Genomic DNA, 21,552 nt, shown 5'->3' on the forward strand with positions numbered 1-21,552 from the left:
TCTATTGAAAAATGTTTTTTGTGGTATCATCACATTTGAATGCATGGGCGACCACGGTGGTGCAGTGGTTAGCATTGCCACCTCACAGCAAGAGGTTATCCGGTTTGATCCTCGGCTAGGGTGCCAGTTTCCTCCCACATCCCAAAGACATGCTGTAAGTGGATTGGACACTCTAAATTGGCCCTAGGTGTGAGTGTGTGTGTGTCTGTGCTTTCAGTGTAAGGTTGGGCTGGCAACTCGACACTATAAAACTCCACTGCCAATCATGAGTAGACAAGGTGATCCACTGTGGCGACCCCTAACTGGGAAAAAGCCAAAAGAAGAAGATCACATTTGAATGCATTAACTGAGTAAATGTTTTCATCTATTCTCCTATCATAATTATTCCTGCACTGTTCAAATTATAATCTGCATACATTCTCCCAGTTTCACATCCCCTGCTTCCAACTTATTTTCCATTTGCCCTTAATTCATATACTCTGGCTATGCATGCTTGTATAATGTTTTCTTAAGGCAAGTAGTGTTGTTTACATTGTATGATCTCTTCCATGGCTGTCAACACTGCTGCTGGCCACACAATGGTGACCAGAAATGCATATGCGATGAGCAGCATGCATAATCAATGAACGATGCTGCTTATCAAGCTAACGTGCTATAACAGAGTAGGTTTCATGTGAAGCCTACATGATTGTTAATGAATCCCAGGGCATATTTATCTAATATGGCAATAATTGACATTCACTTATTAAGAAATCATCAAACATGTTTAATTTTGGGAAAATGAAATAAAGATGTGACTTTAAAGGCATACAAAGGAAAATATATGTAGGTTGTCAGTTAAAGGTGGAAAGTATGAGTTGCAATTAGAATAATCAATCCACTTTTGGAGAAAGTGGTACATAAAATGGAATTAAAAAAATGAAAAGAAAGAAAAAACAGCAGTTCATACAGTCTATCTAAATAACATTTGAATATGTAGTACAATATTTGTCCTGAGGAGATGATTGAAAAGTTATCTTGATGGCATTCAAACTCAAGAAATTAATTAAAAATAAACTTGAGTTGATTCATGATCAACTGATTTAATTTAAATTATGTAAGAACATAAAGTGCTGAAATAGCACTGCATGAAATGCACAAATCACTGGAACATGCAACTTTCCCTGCATTGTACACACCTACCCTACTTCCTTAAATGCAGAGAACCTGTCCATCAACCTTTTAAATAAAATAACAATCTATACTGTTGCATTTCAGGGAAATGTACAGTTTTCCATACTGAGGTGACTTTAAAATACAGTAAGTGAATTGCATGTGACAATGTATGTATTGCGAAAACATCATTCAACACTGCTGGTTCTAAGCCACAACAGGATAATGCCCTGATTCTGAGTAGATAGCTTGGTATTGATTAGTGGCCCATATATAGAGGAGCTGGTGTGGGAATGTGGAAGTGATGCCAGCTTGTTTCTCTATCATGGTTTGGGGGAGTGGTCCAATCTTTAGCAGTGCCAGCATTTATTGGGTATATAGCACGTAGTGTGTATGGGCTAGTGATATAAACTATGTTTTGCCAAACTGTAAAATCAGTAACCTTCAATACAGATATATGGAATCCTGCATGTACCTGGTCAAAGGCATTGCAGGCCTCACTTAGATTAGCACACATTGTATGATAATCTGGGAAAGGTCTAGGCTTAAGCAAGAAGAAAACATCAACCCTGCTAGACAGCCATGGTTCCCAACCTGTAGTCCCCTCTACAGTGTTGACAAATGCTGTGAAGAAGGGAAAGAAAATCGGGTGTTAGAGAATGATAAGCTACATAGTTGCAGGGGCAGGAGGAGAAAACCACATTGTAACTCAACTACTTGCATCCCTAATAAATAGAACCAAAAAAAATTAAAGACTGTCTAAATCTCCACTTGAGTAAAATGTGAAAAAATTGAAGTTAGGAGTGCAATGTAAATCATACTTAAAATGTTGTAAAAAGTTAGACTTAAGTTACATTATGTGATTTTCAGTGCTGAGAAATTTGTTCTATGTTTACAATACAAGTAGGAAATATGAGTATAAATTCAGTTTGAATTAAAAAAGTAAGTTTAAAACAGACTGAATTGCATGTTCTTTTCTGATGAGAATGCCCCACAGCATTTTCCATGTAGACAGTTTTTATATCTACATTCCTTTAGTCAATATAATCAACTTTAATGTCACTACAGTCAAGGAAAGGGGAATTTTCCATTTTTATTTGAATCTCCACTCTCTTCCCAATGGCAAAAATTGCAACAGGCGTATACTGTCATATAAGATGAGTAAAGCAGCTGGTATACTTGGAGTATGGCTGTGATTCATAGATGACTTAATTTTTGAAGATGTCACTGCACAAAGAGATGTAAATCTAATTGGCAGTGTTGTGCTAGTTACTTATAAAAGTAACAAGTTACTATTACTATATACTTTTCAGTGAAAGTAATATATTACTATTACTTATTACTTTACTAAAAAGTAGTATATTAATATTACTAACTAAAATAATGCATTGCTTTTACATAAGTATAGTTTATCAATTTTAATATTGAGATTTACTCACACAAGTAAGCACATGCATATAAATGTATTATTAAAGTTGTATACACAATGTCACAATGATGATGAATAGCATTTAACAGTTGAAAAACTCTAGCTGGGCAGCACAGTGGTGCAGCTGTTAGCATTATCACCTCACAGTAAGAGTTTCTCTGGTTCAATTCTCGGCTGTGATGCCTTCTGTGCGTACATTGCATGCCCTCCCTGTGTTTGCTTGGGTTTCCTTCTGGTGCCCTTATTTCATCCCTCATTCCCAGGACATGCTGCAGGTGGATTGGACATTCTAAATTAGACCTAGGTGTGCATGTGTGTGCCTTCTGAGAAAGGCTGGGTGCTGGGCTGGCAACTCGATACCATAAATCTCTACTGCCACTTGTTCTGTAAACTGATGATCTGCTGCAGTGACCCCTAACAGGAGCAGCCAAAAGGAGAAGAAGATGAATAGTCTTTGTAGCTAGAGAGTCACAAATAATAATTATTTTTTTTATTTATTTAACATTTGTTTACCAGGAAAGTCTGACTTGACTTGGAATGAAGCCAATTTTCAGCAGAGGACCATGGAGAAACACTCCAGACGCATGTCTTTGTAATGTGGGAGGAAACCCCCACAGATGCAGGGAGGACAAGCAGACTCTACACAGAGGGTACCCCATCCAAGAATCAAACTGGAGAACCTGTTGCTGTGAGGTGACAATGCAACCGCTGCACCAAACCAAACCATACACAGCCAGCAGCACAAGACCTTTAAGAACCTATCACATTTTATCTATTTTCAGCAACTAAAAATTGAAACCCAAAAAGAATTTTAAATAGAACATAACAATAAATTGTCAAGACAAAAGTTGGTTGATCATAGATTCACCCAAAGAGTCAAGCTTGGGTTGGGGCATTGGGTGTGAAACCAATGAGTGGTGAGTTCAATTCTGATTGACAGCGGTATGGAGAACCAATGGCATTTGCTATATGGCAAGGTAAGGATATGATCTCTATCAGGCTAGAATTGTCCCAGTGTTAGGGGGTGTTTTAGTGGGTGACAGTCCCACAGTACCAATGCTGGGCTGGAGTCTGGTTCATTAGCTTTCACCTCCTTGCAATGCTAAAACAATGAAGAAAATTATCCTCCAGACTAGTTCTAATGACTTATTATTAATCATACCTCTAAACCTAAAAAGTAGGTACAACTGGTCAAAAATCTGGATACTAAGCAACATAAAATTTGCATGCATAATAACATAACTCCGCCCGCTCCAATAGAATTGTGGGATACCAACATTCAAATAATTGTGAAAATGTACCTAATTCAACATTAACTCTGAAAATATACATTCACACAGAAACACCAGTTAAAGTCCCTTTAAAGCATTAACAAAATTTTTTAAGGGAAGTAGTAGGCAATATGCATGTAAAACACTTTGCATTCTACTTTCTCTCCTACCACACTTCTAGCGTATATACACACTGATGTCTCATTAGCTGCACCCTCACAGAAAGTAATTAAAATAGCATGCATCATAAACTGTAACATATGCAAAAGAACTATGCACTTTAAAGGCAGGACACTGGTGAATCGACAATCCTCCAAATTGTCTGTGAGTATATATAATATGTCACATATGTATTTGTGTGTCTGTGTGTATATGTGTGTGTGTGTGTGTGTGTGTGTGTGTGTGTGTGTGTGTGTGTGTGTGTGTGTGTGTGTGTGTGTGTATGTGTGTGGTCTTATGGATTGGCACTGTACCCATGATTTCTTTGTCTACCTTGCACCCACTGCTTGCTATGAGGGGCTTCTGCTCCCTCACAACATTGAATTGGTTTAGTTAAATATCAGAGAATGACTGAATAAAACAGTAATGAAATGTTCCTGGAATTTATAAAATAACTAAATTGCAAAGCAGTAGTGTTGTACTCATATATGTAGAACCTGTAGGAGTATTGTTCTTTAAGAGTACAGCAATGTGTGCTTAAAATACCAAATAAAAAATATTGTAAAATGTTTCACAGTGGAATGTGATGCACTGTTAAATGTCTTATTTTATTAAATATCACAAATAATACCATATACACAGCATGTAAGTGAAACAGCTGTGATCAACACTGAAACATGTGATGGCAAACATTTGGCTGATAAGAAATGTATACCAGCATCAAGTGTGTGGTATCTTGGGGAATTACATTTATTCCGTGGTACAGTTATCTCAGATTAAGCAGCATGGGTGTGGAGGCAGCCCTTGCTGTTTGCAACATTCCTCTTTGATAACTGCATCATTTAGTGTTTAATGCAACTTCAAAACAATACAATATAGTTTTTTTTAATTTAAAACCTAATAAATTGGTACTTTCTAAATTTTGCATACCATACCTCTCAACCTCTTAACACAAGAAATCTGGTCAAAGACGAGCATAATGGGAGGACAAAGGCCCCAAAATAGGGACAGAATTTAAAATATTGCTCTTATAAACTTAGAAAGCTGATAGAATAACAAGATTTCTGTTAGTATGCATTTTATGAAGGATATGAAGTCTGAAGCTCATATATATGGTATTATTTAGTGACTTCAGTCCTCCGTGATTTACCAGAAAACCACAAATTTTGACAAAGAGACCAAAACTATGAGACTGAATCTGGACTGCTGAGCGGTATGTTGCACACACACACACACACACACACACACACACACGCACACACACACACACACACACACACACACACACACACACACACACACACACACACACACACACACACACACACACACACACACACACACACACACACACACACACCTTCTCTCTTTTCTCTCTCACACACACACACACACACACACACACACACACACACACACACACACACACACACACACACACACACACACACACACACATCTACCTTTTCTCTGTTCTCATACAGCCACACACTCATGCACACACCTACTTTCTGACACAGTAACACACACACTTTATCTGTCATACGAATGGCTAGTTTAAATTACATAGACACACCCACACAGCCACACACACACACACACACACACACACACACACACACACACACACACACACACACACACACACATACACACACAATCTTTCTCTCATATAGAAAAATGAACTGCCAGTTTAACTAACACACATACTCATACACTCATACACTCACTCACACTTACCTCGGCATGGCTAGTTTAAATTCCGCATTAAGTGAGGAATGAGTTTACATCTATAGCATACATTAGTAGTGACACTAGAGCTGAAGTTGCTGCCTTTCAGTCCTAAAGTATAAGTTAAATGCTGGATTTTGTGGAGGCTGCTTTTACTTTTTATTAATGTTATGATTTAAGATACCTAGTATTTACAAACTTTAGTTATGGCACGTACACTTGTAGAGGGCAGCTAAAATATTTTCCCATTCTACTCATGGACTTACTAACTTGCGGCTGCACTATTACAACCAGGAGAGAATGCGTGGCTCTGCTAGTTTGTAAAACCTGTACGAGCTGCACTTATGTTATTTTAACACAGCACCATGCTTGTGCAGAATTCTATGGTTACGTCAGTCAAGTACAGCTCTAATTATTATCATTATTAATTGACTGCAATGTATTACTCTTTCTCAAAAATGTTTTAATTCTTGATATCCTTCAGAAAATGCACACTAATACAAAACGTGTCATTCTAAAACCGTTCTAAGTTTATAAGCGCCCTATTGAAAATTTGTTCCTGATTTCAGACCATTGTTCCCCTCCACACATTATGTTTGGCTAATTGCTATGTTTAAAATTTTTTGGGCTGAGATGCTGAGTGGTATACAGGCTCTGTGGGCTACCAGCTCTTAAACTGCATTTCTTTACATCAGGGAAACATTTAAAGTACAAACCCACTAACATGACATCCACCTTAGAAACAGCAGGATAATATGCAATCATACAAACCAATTAGTCCTGATTTTGCCTTCATTTTTTGCCCTGCCTCTGACAAATGTTTGATTTTCTATTAAATTGTTGAGGATTTCAACAACTCATTATATCTTATTGCTCAAAATGCATACTGACACAAAATCTGTAAGTGAATTAGAATAACAGATGTCTGAATTTGAATCCTTATACCCCTCTGGCATTATCTACATGTGGATCATAAAATCAAAAACATTGGTAATTCTTCCTGTAGTCAGTAAGGCGTAGCAAATGGTCCTGCTTACAGGAGAAGATGCTGCCATCAAGGGGTGTTTTTTTTTAATTGAAGCCTCCTAAAAGTGGGATGGTTCCGGTGCCCTTGTATGCATGCTGAATTTGGGATTTAATGGGGTAATTTGGGAATTTGTGACACCCTATTATTTTGAGGCCAAAACCTGGAAAAGCTGAGGAATTTGGTACAGTTGAGAGGTATGTTATGAATGCTATGTGCTATGAGTTGTGACAACATTATGTTGTAATTTTTTATCCAAATTGCACCTTCAAAGTTTCTATTACCTCCTAACATCTGATTACTAGCCATACTATCCAGGGCCCCCAAATGTTCTCTATTGCTCTTTAGGGGCGCTATCACCCACGTTGAGGACCACTGGTTTAAGCAAAAGTAACTCAAAAGTAATTCGCACTTAAATTACTAGTTACTAAAAAATGTAATATAGTGCTATAGCTTTATTACTATTTTGAAAAAAATAACTAGTTATATTACTGGTTACTAGAAACTGCAATATATTACAGTAATATATTACTTATTGTAATATATCACTCCCATCACTGCTAATAGGTATCAGCCATTGAATAGTGCCAGCAGTTCTTGAGAAAGGGCTGTGAAATAATAGACAATTATAGTGCTAACAGGAAAAACAGTGCTAGCCTACCTTATGGCTGCAGTAATGTAACACTAGTGAGCACAACTAATATGATAGACATCACAGTGAAGGCAAGTTAATAGACCTAATTCAAAGCATGTTCATGCATACAATGTCACACCACATGATAGCATCTCACACTCATCTGGCACTAGAGGGTCAGCATAGCAGTCACCAGCCAAACCATTGTGTCTTGGCATTATAAAGTGCTAACCATGTTCATTATATCAACGGAGAGGTATGGAGCAGAAAGAAAAGTAGATTTGGGTATCAAGACAGGCACCACAAGTACTCCAGAGCTATAGCTTGTAAGGCTAGGGCATTAACTTGTGGATGTGCAGATCCGTGATCCAGGCACAATCAGTTGCTACTCTCAGCACTGTTGTATTGGAAGTGTGCTCTGTGACTTGAAATAGGATGACATGCACTGACTACACCATGACATGGTGTATAAAGCCAAGGAGGGAACACTGCTGCTGAGGTCACTGGTGGCAAATGTACTGAAAGGTGTTTCCATGAGACACATTGCAGTTGACATCTCAGTTAGCCTAGACCATTGGTGAGATGGAATCACTGTCACCTGTTGAAACACAGCTTGACACCCTCCTGATGTTAGCAGCATTCAGTTATGGGTAATGAGACTAACCAAGCTCTTACCTGTGATGTCTCATCATTTTGCATGCACATGGTTCCATTATTTTACCCATTCTATGTTACTTCTGGGCACACAGCCTATCTCCCTCAGTCATGGGCATTGACCGGTTTGTGGACAGTGATGTTTATCAGAATCAGCACACAGTGAACCTTGTTGGGGTGGATGATTACAGTCCCATAGTTTACATCCTCCCTGCCAAGACGATTGTCAAACTCCATCACAAGCCAACATAACGGGCATCATCACTGGCCACATCATGGCGGCTGGAGTCCACCACAATAAATGCAGTCTTAAGGTTATGATACCTGACTCCCATAGCCTCCCAGAGTACATGGCTAAGTATTCACCTTGCATAACCCTAACACATCTCATAATGCTACAGACAACTGTGACTGTGTTCTCACCTGTGAAAGTGATGATGACTGTGTCTAGCCAAATCGGTAACCTCTGTAGACCTGGTGATGCCTGATGAACAGTGTGGTCAGTCCATGAACTGTCCTGCATAGTCTGAGTGCGGTAAGACACATCTTTCCTAGTTGTGCAAGCACCTCTGCATAATCTGTCTCACCAGTGCTGTATGCTCTCCCCTGATTCTCCACCTTATCCTCTTCCAGTGGTCCGACTGCAATGTGAGGTCTCAACAATATGTTCACATGATGCTTCATCTGTTTGCAATACCATGTAAAAACCTAGTTGTTTATGTATGGAGTGTATACCAGTGCCCCTCTTGATGTGTTTGTACAATGGAAGCAGTACCCCAAATAGGCACTTCATTATATTTCACATTTCTGCATGTACTGCATTATAGGCAATTCCCTGCATGGTTATGAAGTTGCGAGGTGGAGTCATCATCTAGGGCTGTAGAGTTTATCTGGCATCATCTGCAACACAAAGCAAACAACATATTGTATGTGGACTGATTCCTACTTGCACAAGAACCTTTGCTCTATGTTGGATGTGTACAGAATGTATGAATCATGAGAATTACCTGGGTGTTGCAAAGAGAGATTATAAACAATGCCCTGAGCATTAAAGACTATCTGGCAATTTAGATAGTGGAAGCCCTTCCTGCTGATATAGTTTAGACTCTGTGCATCAAGTAGGTCCTTGATGGCCATGTAGGTGCAGTCTGTGGTTTCCAGGACTTCAGAAACTATGTTGTACAGCATTTGCATGATACTGATTGTCTCCTCTGCAGTCCTGGAGAACCAGATTTACTGTTCCACATGCTGCAGCATGATACTGAGGAACTGGTTTAGGATTCATGAAGTACCCCTAGCATGTCTCCAGTAGACTGCTGAAGGGCCCAGTGCATACATTTGGTGAAGCTACACATATCTTAGTATCCACAAGAATGGGCAAATCAAACATCTTCCTTGAATCCACTTGAGGGTGATACAGTCTGAGTATTCATGTCCACACAGAAATGGAACACAAGTCAATGGTCGTTGAGCTGATCGTATGTAAGTGCTATCTGTTCCCACGCCATCAGCTTGGATGATTGTAACAAACACTAGCTCCAATGGCACCTAATAACACATGCTGCTGAGCTACTGCTACTGCTAATTCTAGCATCACTTCCTCATATCTTTCTCTATCTTCCTCTATCACATCTTTAAATTTCTAGTCTCCCACCAGGACACAAGTGTTCTTCAGCAATTACATTCTGCTAGCCGGTAAGCCATTAGACCTCAGGAATTTCTTTTAAAAGTGTTCAGATTTGTAAAAGCACACTCAAGCAAATCTGCAGTCTGCGGCTACCACTCCATCTATACAGTAGCACACTCAAGCAAATCTGCAGTCTGCGGCTACCACTCCATCTATACAGTGTAAGAAGGAATCAGTATTGCAAACTAAACAAGAATATACATTTTGAGCTTCAAGAGCAGGAGCACACTCAAGCAAATCTGCAGTCTGCGGCTACCACTCCATCTATACAGTGTAAGAAGGAATCAGTATTGCAAACTAAACAAGAATATACATTTTGAGCTTCAAGAGCAGGAGCACACTCAAGCAAATCTGCAATCTGCGGCTACCACTCCATCTCTACAGTGTAAGAAGGAATCAGTATTGCAAACTAAACAAGAATATACATTTTGAGCTTCAAGAGCAGGAGCACACTCAAGCACATCTGCAGTCTGCGGCTACCACTCCATCTATACAGTGTAAGAAGGAATCAGTATTGCAAACTAAACAAGAATATACATTTTGAGCTTCAAGAGCAGGAGCACACTCAAGCAAATCTGCAGTCTGCGGCTACCACTCCATCTATACAGTGTAAGAAGGAATCAGTATTGCAAACTAAACAAGAATATACATTTTGAGCTTCAAGAGCAGGGTCAGTCCACCCAGGCATTCTACTTGTATGTTTTATGAGAGTGAAGCTATTACATTAGCAGTATTTCTTAGTAGTTCTCAGCTTGCTAATAAAACTGACTGTTGTAGCCTTGTGTCCCCCCCGATAGTACAGTAATCCTAACTGTCCAATAGACAGTATAGATTTTAATTCACATCCCTGTGACTAAATTAAATTAACCATCAAGCAGCCCTCTCAGTTCTTTCTGCCTTAGTTTGTATCACTTGGAGGATCACCTGCTTATTTGCATCTCTATCATTGCTAATGTATCTGCCTACTCTAATCTGTGCACAAACTGGTTACTAATCAGCAAGTCAATGTAAAGACACACTCCCAAGCTTAATAAACTTTGCTGTCTCTTCTCTCCTTCACTTTACAGGTAGTTTGAATTATTACTTACCTCTCTGAGGCCTTCACTGATTTCCACTGATTACCTCTCTGGTTTCTTTGCATTCCACCTGGTTTACACCCCTTGTGCTATCTCCTCCCCAATACAAAGTCTATATTAGAATCCTGCTGAGCATGGAGCCATCTTTAAATTTCTAGTCTCCCACCAGGACACAAGTGCTCTTCAGCAATTACATTCTGCTAGCCGGTAAGCCATTAGACCTCAGGAATTTCTTTTAAAAGTGTTCAGATTTGTAAAGTAAGACTTACTTTTTGCTGTATTTGGATTTATACAACTAGTATTTATTTTTCTGATTCCTGACTACTGATCTGCTTATTTGTTTATTTAACTGGTTGATTCTGTCATTCAGGAATTGTGTTTTTACTGACACTACCACTGCAGCTATGTTGTCTCTATGCTACTAAAACTGCTGTTATAACTGTAATGTATATCTAATTGACCTAGTCTTTGGAGTTAGAAACAGTATTTACTGAATTTAGCACTACAGTTGTATCTGCTTCTGCTTCAGCTGTGCTGTTGTGTTCATTTTCCTTTTTCTTGTATGCACAGGATAATTGGCTGATAAATGTATTGTGTATGATTTATTAACCTGTTTCCAAATTACGTTATGGCACTGTGATGTGGTTACTGTTGAAGCACTCTCATACTGTAGCAGTAGCATCTATTCTCCTGCTTTATCCACACTATCCTCAGATTTTTATCGTTTACACCCTCCTATTGCCTCATTACTTCCTTTGACCTGTCTTTGTCCCCTTCTACTAGCTTCATCCACTCTCTCTCTACAGAGCACACTCAAGCAAATCTGCAGTCTGCGGCTACCACTCCATATATACAGTGTAAGAAGGAATCAGTATTGCAAACTAAAGAAGAATATACATTTTGAGCTTCAAGAGCAGGGTCAGTCCACCCAGGCATTCTACTTGTATGTTTTATGAGAGTGAAGCTATTACATTAGCAGTATTTCTTAGTAGTTCTCAGCTTGCTAATAAAACTGACTGTTGTAGCCTTGTGTCCCCCCCGATAGTACAGTAATCCTAACTGTCCAATAGACAGTATAGATTTTAATTCACATCCCTGTGACTAAATTAAATTAACCATCAAGCAGCCCTCTCAGTTCTTTCTGCCTTAGTTTGTATCACTTGGAGGATCACCTGCTTATTTGCATCTCTATCATTGCTAATGTATCTCCCTACTCTAATCTGTGCACAAACTGGTTACTAATCAGCAAGTCAATGTAAAGACACACTCCCAACCTTAATAAACTTTGCTGTCTCTTCTCTCCTTCACTTTACAGGTAGTTTGAATTATTACTTACCCTCTCTGAGGCCTTCACTGATTTCCACTGATTACCTCTCTGGTTTCTTTGCATTCCACCTGGTTTACACCCCTTGTGCTATCTCCCTTTCCCAATACAAAGTCTATATTAGAATCCTGCTGAGCATGGAGCCATCTTTAAATTTCTAGTCTCCCACCAGGACACAAGTGCTCTTCAGCAATTACATTCTGCTAGCCGGTAAGCCATTAGACCTCAGGAATTTCTTTTAAAAGTGTTCAGATTTGTAAAGTAAGACTTACTTTTTGCTGTATTTGGATTTATACAACTAGTATTCATTTTTCTGATTCCTGACTACTGATCTGCCATTGTTACCTGCTGTTATTATACCTGGCTGATTGTTTCCTCTCAGCAATTTCCTACTCCTTTGGCTCTGCCCACTCCGTTCGCCCTTCGGGCTCACTCCGCTCCCCTCCCTGCCCCCAAATCTCACCCGCCCCTGGGACCTCTACATTTATCTCTGCATAACCACACCCACCACATTCCCTAGCCAATCAGAACATATTCTTCTCTCCACCCACTCCATAGCAGTCCACTCCCACACCCACCCTTTCCCTCTCTGAACACATACCTACTGTATACAATCCCCACTCATCTCAACATGTCCTACACTCACCTTCCTCTCCTACTACTAACTCTTCTAACTATTCTTACCTCTACCTACCTCATAACCTACTATGAGCAACCTTTAAATCCTACCTTTTGTACTCCACACAAACATACCCTAGCTACCCCCCCAACTACACTCACAACCCATCACAGTCCCATATACAGCAACTCATATCTTGAACCTAAATATCATCATCTCTCACACATCAAATACCTTATTCTTCAACTCACAAAACACTTGCACAGCATCAAAACCTCACAACTAACTAACCTTATTCATGGTTTATCATTAATTGATGGGGACATCCACCCCAACCCAGGCCCAAACACAGACATACCATCCCCTAATTCCCAAACTATGAAGCCTATGTCTACACCACAAACTAAACCTCCCAAATCTCTCACAATAGCTCATCTTAACATCCGTAGCATATGTAACAAACTTCCTGCTCTTCATGCCCTACTAGAAGTCCAACAGTTTGACATTCTCTGTCTTACTGAAACCTGGCTTAAACCCACAATAAAAGATAACGAAATTATCCCCCCTGGCTATAACATCCTAAGACAAGATCGTCTTAACAAAAAAGGTGGAGGAGTAGCTATACTCTTCAAAACTGGACTGGAAATAAGTAAATCAGCCCTTACCCCACCACATGACTCTAATGTTGAACTGATTATTTCCAAACTCTCCCTAAACTCACACAAAACTATTAATATTATCTGCACTTATCTTCCCCCAGGCAACAATTCCCCCATATTAGAAGACCTACTAAACTGGTTTTCAATTAATCTCCTTCAAGAAACAATACTACTAGGTGACTTTAATATTGATTGGAACATGTGCAAACAAACTAATCCGTCTACCATTATTAACCTGCACGGATTCCATCAAACCATTAACTCCACAACTAGAACAAATAAAAACAATAACAAAGAAACCATTCTCGACTGGATCTTGACTAATAGTCCCCAACAAATGTATTCAACAGGTACCCTCCCAGACGATCTTAGCGACCACTCTCTCACATACATCATTAGGCACAAAACTCATCTAACAACACCTCCCCTAATTCGCTCATCTCGCAGCAAAAAACATTTTAACCTTCAGCAGTTTTGAAATGAACTCAGCTTGATTAACTGGTCACCTCTAAAAACTCTCCCAATAGATGAAGCTGTTAACCACTTTAATAATACCTTTCTTACTATTCTCGATCATCATGCCCCCATCCGTTCTATACGGATGAAATCTAAGACAGCTCAATGGCTAACAACCAACACCAAACAACTTATCCTTAGTAAGAATAAAGCTTGGTCTAAATGGAGAACCACGAAAGACTCTTTTGATCACCTTAGCTTCAAACAAAAAAGGAACAAGACTAAGCTTGCTATCAAACAAGATAAAAGGAACTATTACACCAAGCTACAGCAATCCTCCCACCGCCAACCACAAAAATTTTGGAAATCAATTAACTCACTACTATCCCCCGGCAAGGTTGAAACCCCCAACCCACTAGGCTCCTGCCCTGACTCTCCCTTACAAACAGCTAATGCATTCAATAACTTCTTTACTTCAACCATACTTAAACTTGCCAACCAACAAAGCCCTGACCCCTCTTTACTAGGTAATACTAACTGCACTCCACCTCTATTTCAACTTAAACCCATACCTACTTCCTATATTCTTAATTTACTTCAGAAACCCAAACCCTCAACCCCCTCAGCTGACAAATTGCCAGCGGAATATCTCCAGCTAGGTGCTAAAGCTATTGCCTACCCTATCTCTATTCTAATCAACAGAACCATAAAAGAAAGTACTATACCCTCACTCTGGAAAATCTCCCACATCATCCCTCTCTTCAAAGGGGGCGATTCATTTGAGAACTACCGCCCTATAGCACTGCTATCTCCTATTGCTAAAATAATGGTGAAATGCATCCACAAACAGCTTTTAAATCACCTCCTATCTAATAACCTTCTAGCTACTTGCCAACATGGCTTTTGTCCCTACCATAGCACCATAACAGCCTTATTATCCTTCATAGACTCCATTAATATAAACCGGAATAACAATCTTCTTTCATCTGCATTCTTTGTAGACCTGTCAAAAGCCTTTGACATGGTGAATCACCAACTCCTCCTACATTGTTTAAAATCTCTGTCTCTCAATAATCTTGCTTTAAGCTGGTTTACTTCCTATCTTCAGAATCGGAAACAAGCTGTTTTATGGAACAACAATCTTTCCGAACTTCTCCCTACCACTTTAGGAGTACCTCAGGGCTCCATCTTAGGTCCTCTTTTATTTTCCATCTTTATTAACGACCTGTATCTAGCCACCCCACTTACTACTTGCATTCGGTATGCCAATGACACCACCATCATCTGCTCTGCCACAACCCAAGCTGACCTCCACTCACTTACTCAAAAAACTTTTACCACCATAGAACAATGGTTCTCCAATCACTGCCTTCTCTTAAACCCTAAGAAAACTAAACTTCTCCTCTTCTCACCCACACACCTGTCTCCCCCTATTAGTTTCACACTTACTTCTAACAATGGCACCCTTATCTCTCCTGACCAAACAACCAAACTTCTAGGAGTTACTATTGACAACCTACTAAAATTTGATTTTCATATCAACTCTATCATAAAAGCAACTAACAAAAAATTAGGTTCTCTCTACAGAATCAAATCTTTCTTAACTCCTGAAGCAAGAACTACCATAGCCAGAACATATCTTATCTCTACTCTACTATATGCATCCCCCATATATACTAATCTTTCTAAACATAACATCAACAGGCTTACAACAGCCTATAACAACATTGCCAAATTTGCCACTGCCTCTACATATAAAACACATCACTGCCTGAACCTCCTTAACCTAGGGTGGCTGGAGTTACCTCACCTAATTCATTACTATCAGCTTACAACTGCCCATAAAGCCCTTCACCACCCAGAAAAGATACCAATGCTCTCCACCCTGATACAACCCTATACCACCTAAAAACCCTATGCTCTTCCAATAAAATACTGATTCAAACCTCTCTATCAAAGAATACAGCAGGTGACTCTATATTTTCCAACTCAGTTGGTAAAATTTGGAATCAACTTCCTACAGACCTCTTAGCCCAAACTTCTATCACACTATTTAAAACTCAACTGAAACATTTTCTAACCAATCACTGGCTTTGCTCTTGCAATAAACCTAGCTGATCACGTACCTCCTACCTTCTCCTGCATCCTTTGCACTGTCTCCCAACTCTATTTCTCCATTTTATTTTTCATCTCTACCTAAGAAATTGACTCTCTCAACTTCAAACTAAAATTTTCTAGTAACTATCTTTTGCTTTTAAACTTCTTAATTATTTCTGTCTCACATTTTATATACCTGTACTGAAGAAATTTGATAGTCTCTGTTTTCACCTTTTGAACTTACTGAAAAGATAGCCTAAATGCCTGTTTTAGTTGTGTCTTAAATTCCCTATGTAATTATGAATGCCTGTTTTAGTTGAATCTCAAATTACCTATGTACTTTGACCTGTACTGTAGAAATTTGATAGTCTCTGTATTCACCTTTTTGAACTTACTGAAAGGAAAGCCTATATGCCTGTTTTACTTGTGTCTTAATTCCCTATGTAATTTTAAATGCCTGTTTTAGTTGTGTCTTAAATTACCTATGTACTTTGAATGTATTTTTGTTATTATGCATTAGATAGTGGAGCTTTTCTCCTCGGGCCTCCACTGAAAATGGACATGTATCCAGTTGGACTAGCCCGGTTAACAAATGTAAAATAAAATAAATAAAAATATGTTCATAGGTTCATAGGTTCATACTAGGCTATCTGCCCTAGGGCATTTATAAGCCTAGCCAGAGTGTGTTTGGCTTTCACCACCCATTTTAAATTAATTTTGCTATGCCCTTTTTCGAGGTTAGTATACTGTGCCTCTGTCTAACAGTGACACAGAAGTGATACCCAGGGTAAACCTATGATCTCCCATCCACTCATCAAGATTCCTCTTGAAGAGAGTCAATGAGGGACTCTGCCCAACTTGGACTGGGATTTTATTCCAGAGTGAAGAGAGTCTCTGGGTTATGAATCTGTCCCTCCAGCATGTCCTATTTATTTCAGTGCTGAGGTTCAAGTCTCTCGAGCGTGTAGCTTGATGGGATTTGGATTTTCTGAGGTGCAGCATGTCCATTAATTCCAGGTTGGCCATGGCTTTATACATCAGGCACAGATCGCCTCTGAGCAGGTGGTATGCCACTGAGTAGAGCTGGAGTTTCTTTAACCGGGCAGCATATGGCATCTGTTTGAGCCCTTTGATCCTCTTGGTGAGGTACTTTTGGGGTCTTTCCAGTTGCTGCAGGTGTCTGGTAAGGTACATCCCAAAAGAGACATTGTACTCAATTATGGGCCTAATGAGGGATGAGTAAAGATGCACGATGACCTCCCCTGATCTAGATGTGAATCCCTTCATGATTAGGTGGGCTATATAAAATGTTTTTCTAACCACTTTGGCCACGTGGTTGTCAAATGTGAGATTGCTATCAACTTGGGTCCCCAGGTCCCTAATTACTTCTTCTGTACTTAATGGATTACCACCTATGTGATAATTTGTGGGCACTTTGTTTTTGCCAAAGGGGATGACTATACACTTTTTGGTGTTTAGCTTGAGGCCATGGCTCTGGCACCAGTTGTCTGTTTCTATGTGGCCCTTTTGGAAGATGCTTGTGTCGGCTGGAGAGTCGATTATGGCACCCAGTTTGCAGTCATCTGCGAACTTGGTCAGCCACAGTCCTTCCGTGTTGGCCTGTACCTCCGAGAAATATATACCAAACAAGAGAGGTCCCAGGACTGAGCCTTGTGGGATGCCACTTGTAACTGGTTTAGAGTCTGACATGGCTCCAGCAATTCTAACCATGTGGGTTCTGTCCTTGAGACAGTTTGCAACCCATGTAGTGACATAGGGGTGTATATTTAAGCTGGTGAGCTTGTCTATAATGCCCAAGTGGGGGTATTGTATCGAAGGCTTTTGCGAGGTCCAGGTAGGCTGTGTGGACCACCTTCCCCTCGTCAATGGCCTTGGTGACTGTTTCAAAGAAATCGACCACAGCAAATCTTAATGTTCAAAACAAGTATGCACAGCTGTACATCACATCTATTTTATATGTCTGTGAACCATTCAGTCATGTTGGTTGTCATTGTTTGCATAGGTTGTATAGCTCGCTTGCACAGAGCTCCTCAATTCTATGTCATTATACTACTTCTATAAGCATGTGTTGCACACCATCCAGTTTTTGTCCCATGTGCAGCTGCTCTGTCTCAGCTTTAAGAGATCTCGCACCTTGCATGTCACTACAATCCATAATATGTTATGAGGTGCAATGAGCTAGATGTCCATCAATTATGGCCTATATTTGTTGGATGATTTAGTCCACCTGGAGACTATATTTGTGCAAGTCCAACTAGCCTTAAATAAATTGTATATGTAAAACTGTCAATTTGAATAGTGTATAAAAACAGTGATAAAGGAGATGGCTGATATTCAGTCTTATCTTGTGAAAGAACTACTGATTCACTTATTAACATGCAGTATAGTATCTGCTGTGAACATGTGATTGTACTAAATTATAAAAAATAAAGGAGATAAAATGAAAGAAAATAATTATTGGCCTGTTTGCCTAGGTGTTTTATATCAAAAATAATAAAAAAAAATGTTTTAATCAGCTGTGAATTAATGCCTAATAACTAAAAATGTTACATGCTATTAAAACATTTGGTTATAACAATGGTGTAGCCTGTATTTTAATGATCATTACAGGAATTCCACAGCAGCAGCTTAAGCACATACCACCAGCTGCCATGAATAGGGAGTTAAGTGAGGAGATACTGGGCATGGACATGAATGAAGGCTTCCCATTGTTGAATTTTGTCTGTAACGTGGGCTGAACGGGTGGATAGGCTGTCATGCTAGTTAGCCAATTAATAGGCTGGATCTGCCTATACAGGAATAATGCATGCATCTAATGAGGGCTGGCTGAGGAGGCTTAGGGAAAACGATGTCTGCAAGTTACCGTTCTTAGGAACGTCCATATACTATAACACACAGTAGCTGTATGACATCTGGATAAATGGTGCCTTTGTAACATACAAAGAATCCCTAAAATTTCACATGGTTAAAATAATTAGTGCATAATGGTATTATAAAGTCTGAATTTACACTCATTAAGGTATGCATTATCTTGTTATGCATAGCAATTTCAGATCATTTGCACTATAATGTCAAGACTGCAATGGCAAAATACTATAACTTAAGAACAAATATGGTAAAAATAAAAAAGGTACTATACGTTGATACAGTGAAAGGGAAGTATGCACACAGAATAGGTTGGTGCTTGGGATGAAACTTGACAGCTAGAATACATGCATTTAGAATGAAATTGTAATCCCAGGGGTTCAGTAATCTCTATGTAGGCTTCGCACAAAGCCTGCACAGAGTTTATGTGTCAGCGCAATGAGAAGCAACGCTAAACACATACTCATGCTGCTCATCATGATTACATGTACACAAGTGTAAACGTATCTACAAGTACTGCACCTATGAGGACAAAATACAGGCAGTTAGAAGAACAAGAATAATAAATGATCAGCAAAGCAAGGCATCTCCAGTTGGGTCAGCACAGTTTATTTCATCTTGTATCTGGTTTGGTTTATTGACTGACTGACTGACTGACAAAGATTACAGATGAGGACAGGGTTTTTATACAATCTTGAAAGATACAGCCCTTCCTCTTTAGATATACACTGTGTCCAAATCAGGTCATACATCTATTTAAAATTGCTTGTGAGCAGACAATTTCAAAAGTTACTACTATAACATGTTTCTTCCCTTTTTAGTGACAAGTACAGAGTCAGCAGTCCTTTCTTCAGCTTGCTTTATCATCATATGTTCTTACCGCTTAATTGTCTATCACAACATTTCTAATGAGAATGACTATTTATTATTGTTACAGCTGCAGTTCATATTTACATTATTACTGTTGTTGAATAATTCAGAACCAATGAAAGTTTGCAACTTACAAAGTAGTACAGTACAAAAGCTTAATAAAAACTTCACATAAAGTCTGCAGCTTTTCAGCATGCATATGCAAGGCACAACATCTGCTCCTGTCATTCATTCTATAGATAATGTGTGAAATAGAACAATATACATTTTCTTATTCTTTGATGTTAATGGCAAATATGTACATTTTACATCATTTGCATTCTTTACACATATAGTTTAGGAATGTTTGATAGAAACAGAAAAGTACTGACTAATACATGTTTTATACAACTTCTAATAGAAGAGCCATTCCTGCTGTTACAATACATCGGTGTGTGTCAGTGTGTGACCCTTATTTCAGGCTGCTGTGACCTTTCCATTCTATCTTTATCCTAATAACAGGCTGAGCTGTCAATTCTAAAAAACCCACTGCAAAGTCTTATTGCTTGCTTGCATCTGTTGTCTGACATTTGATTATTAGAGGAATTATTTCAATACAAATATTTATTTATATTAATAATTATGCCTTGATAAAGAGAGGAATTATTCCTAAGCACTATCTTATCTCGGCTGATGTCCTTTTAGCCAGGCATTCCATGCAGCTTTTGTATTCATGTTTTCAGTCACTGGCATTCACATAAAAGATTGTATACACATGCTGCTCAGAGAAGATTTCTGTAGGCTGGTGTCCCAACATTGCTTGAGATCCCAATGCTATAACAACAAGCATGGCTTCATGGCCAGCAATAGTGTTGCTGATCAGGAAACTGTGTGAAGCAGCAGAAGCACAGAAGGAAGATGCATTCAAGTTTGCTTATAAGCAAATTTGCTTGGTGAGGTTGCGTTGACAGCCACCTAACTACCAGCGGTAAAAATACTGCAATGCCATCAGTAATAACGTAGTAAAAAAGTGTACTCAGTGCAATGTACACTAAAAATAACTAATTGAAGAATGAAATAATGGAGAGGAGTTAAATGGGAAGGGCAAATTCAAAGAAATGTACACTTGGCAAGGAAAGTGTGCTGCTGAAAATGGGGGCAGACATGAATGTTTGGAATGAATAAAGAGGAAGAGGGCATAGTAAATATGACAATGTCCACAAAATAGGATATGTCAATGTAAGTACACTTCAAGGAGAAGTCAGTAACATAACATTAAGCACATATGTATATAGCACGGTTTACCTTTACAACAGCGAAACACACGGGTGCGATTGCTCATATGAGCGAATTGTAACCACGAAACTCAAAACAGCGACAGTTTACAATGTTCAAAAATCAGCAAATCGAAAAGCAGATTTGCTGATTTTCGGACATAAATGTTGAATACAAAATGTAATGAAGTGAAAAGCAGGGGGGGCAAACCCCCCTGCTCCCCCCACACCCCCCACACTTTAATATACTAACCCCAAGATCACACTACAGTGGGGAAAGGGACCATTTTCCAATCCCCACAATAGTGCAATCCGCCCCCAAAATGCCGACTCTGCAATGAGCGAATGTCACTGTGCATTCGTTCATTGCACATTCAAACCTTTTTGCGTTTGACGTTTGCAAACTTTGTAAACATCCTTTCACACATCTGCTATTCGCCTGTGTGCAAAATGCACACATGAAGGTAAACCATATATCATAGTACATGCTTCTGTTTGCACCGGGTCTATATTAATTCGCCGAAGTAACTCTTCAGCAAACACACATTCATCGACCTGTATTCAGTGAAAA

The sequence above is a fragment of the Protopterus annectens genome, chromosome 4.part0 (genome assembly GCF_019279795.1).
Source record: "Protopterus annectens isolate FY-2018-M chromosome 4.part0, PAN1.0, whole genome shotgun sequence".
NCBI lineage: Eukaryota > Metazoa > Chordata > Ceratodontiformes > Protopteridae > Protopterus > Protopterus annectens.